The sequence below is a fragment of the Marmota monax genome, unplaced genomic scaffold (assembly GCF_021218885.2).
Source record: "Marmota monax isolate L192 unplaced genomic scaffold, Marmota_monax_Labrador192_F-V1.1 WCK01_AAM20220418_F8-fsc00010, whole genome shotgun sequence".
Classification (NCBI taxonomy): domain Eukaryota; kingdom Metazoa; phylum Chordata; class Mammalia; order Rodentia; family Sciuridae; genus Marmota; species Marmota monax.
This window is the reverse complement of record NW_026692321.1, coordinates 11,976,583-11,981,904: the sequence shown is the minus strand read 5'-3', so window position 1 is coordinate 11,981,904 and position 5,322 is coordinate 11,976,583. Positions and strand designations below refer to the sequence as shown.

General features: G+C 40.9%; 1 pseudogene; it reads left to right on the top strand.

Moving 5' to 3' along the window:
• The first annotated feature begins 2,428 nt into the window (after nt 1–2,428).
• On the top strand, nt 2,429–2,900 carry LOC124090803 (protein Abitram-like; annotated as a pseudogene).
• The last annotated feature ends 2,422 nt before the right edge of the window (nt 2,901–5,322 follow it).

Sequence of the window (5,322 nt, the reverse complement as noted above, 5' to 3'; positions counted from 1 at the left end):
CTGCAAAATCTCGTATTTCATCCAGAAATCTCTGAGTGTATCCAATGAAGACTTGCTTAGTATCTACATATTCAGCTACTCCACATAAAAGGATGAAAAAGCACAGTCACTGTCTCTAAGAAGCTTAGAGGTTGTTTAGGGAAGAAGAAAACAGTGAGTAGATAAACACAAAAGAAGGATGGTGTCCCATGGTGCTTCAGGGGAACAGAATCAATAGGATGTAGTACTAGTCAGCTTCCTATCACTATAACAAAGTACTGTAATAATCAACCTATAAAGAGAAAAGTTTTACTTTGACTCAGTTTTGGACATTCAAGTCTGTGTTCTATTGGCCCTAATGTTTTGGTCCTCTCATGTGGTGGAAGCATGTGATGGAACAAAACTGCTCAATTCATGTGGGGACAGATGCAAGAAGTACTGCATACATGGCATACATTAAGGGTGTCTGAGTGGCAGGCCAATACCCTGGAGCTAGATGTGTGAGCAGCTGACTGCTTACCCCGTAGGCACAACCCTGGGCATGAAGCCATGTGTTGCAGTCCCTGCACTTGCTCTATGGCCTGCTCCTTGATTGGTTGCTGCAAGGACAGTTAGCAAAAAATTGTATTGGTGACTGCCTATAATCTGCTTAGCTATTGCCTGAGTATATATATGTGGTAACATAAAATCAATAAAATCAGACCTGCTTCCTGCTTGGTCTCTGGAGATCCTGAATAGCTACTCTATAGCCACACTCTCCTCTACCCTGTTCTGTGGACCTCCTCACTGGATGAGAGAAAGCCCACACAAACTCACAGCCAGAAAAACAAAGAAGAGAAATAATAAGGGGCTGCAGTTCCACAATGCCCACTGGGAACATATGCCCAATGACTCAGAGACCTTCTCCTAGGCCCTGAATCTTAAAGGTTCAACTATCTCCCAATAACAAAACTCTGGGGAATAAGCCTTAACAGAGGGGTCTCTGGGAGATACTGAAGATCTAAACTATAATCTGAAGAAACAGATTTTTAAAGAAGTACTGATGCTTATGATTACAGAAGTAGCGAAGATGCAGAATTCAGCCTGCAATTTAAAGATTCAGGAAAGCTGGTGATATAGTTCCACTCCAAATCTGAATGCCTGAGACCAAGGACACAATAGTGTGAAGCCCAGCCTGAGTCTGAAGGCCCAAGATAAGACACTCCACATGCAAGGGCAGAAGATGGATGTCCCAGCTTAACAAGGGAGCAGATAATTTGCCTTTTCTTTACCTTTCTGTTCTATTCAGTCCTCACTAGGCAGAATGATGCCCATTCATGTTGGTGAGAATGGATCTTCTTCTCTTGGTCTATCTATTCAAATGCTAGTCTTTTCCAGAAACACCTCAGACACATAAAAAATATTTTACAAGCTAACAGGACTTCCTTTAGGCAGGTCAAGACAATAAAACAATTAACCATCACAAAGTCTAACAATAACTGATACAGTTCCAGCCATGAAAAAAATATGGTAAGTGGCCTTAGAGAGTTTAAGGTGAAATGCCTGACCAAGGGGCTAGGGACAGGGGCTGATGAGTGGATCAGGGAACACAGAGAAAATGGAAGTGGTATTTGACCTTGGTTTTACAGGTACTCTGTTGTCTACAGAGCAGAGGACAATATAGTGAGAGGTCTCTTTCTTTTTCCCAGCACCATCTTCTAGGGACATTCCCTCTAGTTCTATGGTCCACCTTCTGAAGGACTGATTCACAAAGTTCCCCAAACAGGCCATAAACATACCTGCAAAATTTTGGGTGGAAAGTTCTGGGGTCACAGGTACTTGGAGCATGATATAGAATGGAGAAAAGAATAGTATGTGGGCTTAGGAAAGACATTAAGTTTTTGCTTTTTATCAATTTTGTGTCTTTTTGATAAGTATGGTTAAGGATGTTTAGAGTGGGCTCTTTAAATCATGGGGTCTGTATTGTCCCAAAGGTAGTGCTTTTTATTGTCACAGTCAGATAGGATTTGGCACAGTATTGGGGTAGGAAGGAGCAGGAAAGGGAAAGGAGAAAATTCTTGGCAGAGGGAAATAAGTAGATAAAATTTTAAGAAAAGGGGAGTAATGGAATGGTCAAGGAGTGAGTAATTCAGAAGTTTATGAGAAGCAGAGATTTACAAAGTTCTTGTTTCCTGAAGGGGTTTCTCTCTTATTCTCTTCCTGTGGTCTCTGCCTCTTCAATAGATTGAATTGTGTCCCCCTTAAAGTTCCTATGTTGAAGCTCTAATTCCCATTACCTCTGTGACCTTCTTTGGGAATAGGGTCATTGCTGGAGTAATTTTTAAGATAATGTCATACCAGAGTAAGGTTGACCTCTACTTCAATATGACTTACAACCTTATAGGGAGAGGAATTCAGGCCACAGCTACTGAGCCTAAGGCTGCGAAACAAGCAGTGCTGTCACTTGCTCATGAATTCTAACTTTACTCAGTGGTATAAAGCAGATGTCAAAGGAAAAACCCTGTGAGTATCACTTTATACAACAGTACTCTAGCTGGAATATGTGTCATCACATTGACAGGACCTCATCCAGTTCTTCAGAGTAGAAAACCAATTACAAGAATTTGCTATCAGATTGGTACCAACTATAGCAGACTTCAGAACAAGGTCTCTGGGAAATTTAAGTGGAAGAACAGTTTCTAACAGAACTTGCACCTCTGTGTAAGATTTACCGCTCAATGGAGAGAAATATGCTTTATCTAGCTATTTTAGAGTACAATTGATGGAAGCAAATAAAAACATTCTCCAGAACCCATCTATTCTTGAAGAAAAACTAGCCACTGAAGGCTACATTGCAGTTGTGCTACCCAAATTTGAAGAAAGCAAAAGGATAATGGATGGGTTACTGACAAAAACAATATGAAGAGGTCATGGTGAAATGAATTTATGCCACACAGCTGCATCATGAAGTCTGAGATGGAGTGGAAATCAATATAGGCCTAATCCTTCACCTCTCCCAGTTTCCACCCTTTCTCTCTCTCTCTCTCTCTCTCTCTCTCTCTCTCTCTCTCTCTCACACACACACACACACACACACACACACACACACACACACAAAGGGACATACATGTTTACTTCATTTACTCATGTGGTGGGGAGCAGGTTTGGCAGTGGCCTGGGTGTAGTAATCAAGAAACAGACTTGGTTCCCATATGTCTTCAACTTTCCAGGTCTGCCCCGCCCAGGTACTCACTCTGTTCTTCTCTTGTTTTTATCAACTGACAAGCAAGGGATGTTTTCCAATTAACACAAAGCTGTTTGAGAACAAATCTGGAGAACAGAAAAATTTAAGTAGTCAAGTAAAAGTAATTTACCCATCACACCTATAACCTGGAGATAATACTATATTTTGATATAGTTCTGTTTAAATATCATGGCATGCTTATTGTTTTTGCCTCAGTTTTCTATCAGTTTAATATTTGAGGGAAATAAAAAAACTAACCAGGCTTTCTTCAGTGTAACAGTACCAAAAAGGCTAGTCCCATCCCTTTTGCCTTAACTTCTCTCCCTTTTGGTTTCAGGGAAGAAGCAGAAGTGTCAAGTGTACTTTCTCAGCGCCTCATGAAGATGGGCCTCTCCTCTACAACAACAGATCTGTAACACTGATTTCTTAAATAGAAGACACATGAAAGGCTCTGCAGGGTCTTTCCAATGTATTGAGGCATTACAAGACGGTGTTAATATGAGTCTTGAAATACATAGCTTGTGGTCACTTTGTCTCACAAATTTTAGGTAGTTAAATTCTAGCAAAGAAATGCCAGAATAAATCATCCAAAGGCACCAATGCCTTTGAACCAGAACAAAAGCCTTCACATTTGAACGAGGGGAAAGAAAAGAATAAAAACCCCACTGAACTTCTGGTTTAAGATTAGATACTTGGGCTGGGGGTGCAGTTCAGTGGTGGAGCGCTTGCCTAACATGCATGAGGCCCTGAGTACAATACCCAGTACCAAAGAAAACAAAAAGATTACATACTTAAACTGAATTTTTTTAAAAGTTTTTTCTTCTTTTTAAGGGCTGCAACACATACATAGATTCACATATCCCTGTTTTTTAATAAAATAGTTTTATACAGAAAAAAAGGAATTCATCATAGAGACATGAATGCAGAGAGAAAACAATTTGATTCAATGCTTCCATAAGCCAAGGAATGGTAAAGATGGCCAGCAAACAATATACTAACCCCTTATCCACACCATGCTACCTTCTCCAGGATGCCTTTCCATTTCCCTTATAAACCTCATTCCATCTTCTCACCTTTGTCCCCACTCCTTTTAAGAAGTACCTAAAAGGAGTGGGGACACTCAACACACTATAGTCATGCATGCAACTGTCCTCTCTGATAAACTGGCAGCTCCCAGGGAAAATGAATGAGACAGATTCATCATTTTGAACCAAGGCACCACAGGGCACATGGTACGTATTCAACACGTGTACTCTGAATGGAAATGACCTGAAAGAAAAACTTACATACAGCAAAAACTGTGAGAATATGTTCATGGTCATAACTATAAGAACATCATTTCTCTTGAAAGGTATCTTAAGACTCAATTTTTGGCACCTTATCTGTGACAAGACATTGCCATACCCAGTAAGGATGCAGAGATGAACCGACATAGCCTATACTTAAAGAAACACAAACTAGTAAAGGAAACTTTCAAACAATCCTCCACAATATAATGTGGTAAGTAGTAAGCTGGCATTAAGCAAAGTCTTAATTACATGGGAAACCCAAAGAGGAAGGGCCTAATTGATCCGAGGATTGAGATTGGAGGTGTGGTGAGGCAATAGATGGTCAGGGATAGTGATAGCAGAACCCAGATCAGAGGATTGGGCCTCCCACTCTCTTTTAGAGAAAACTGCTAACACGCAGGCCTACACTGTTGATCTTAGCTCTCCCCACAATGTTTATTTGAACAATTCAGCATTTTACTGAGAAGCAGGTGATTAAGCATGAATTTACAGAGAAGGGATCAGTAGGTGGCACAGTTAGAAAACAGCCACCGCCTATAGTCGGTGGTTACCCCTACCAGGAATGAGATCTGAAAAGACAGCAGGAGGGATCATTATAATGAGTTTGCAACAGATTGGAATGCAAGTCCACAGAATACAAGACTGAGGGCAGGGATCTGCCACTGTGAGCTTCTCAGATGGAATCAACCCAGCTCTTTAGAAAGGGCTTCTCAGGACACAATTTCCGCAGGCTCCTAAAGCTTGAAATATAATTCCCTCATGTTTGCCATCTTGGAATCTGCCCAATTTAGTTGCAATCACACCTCGAGGTGATTCCTCCTTCTGCCTTCT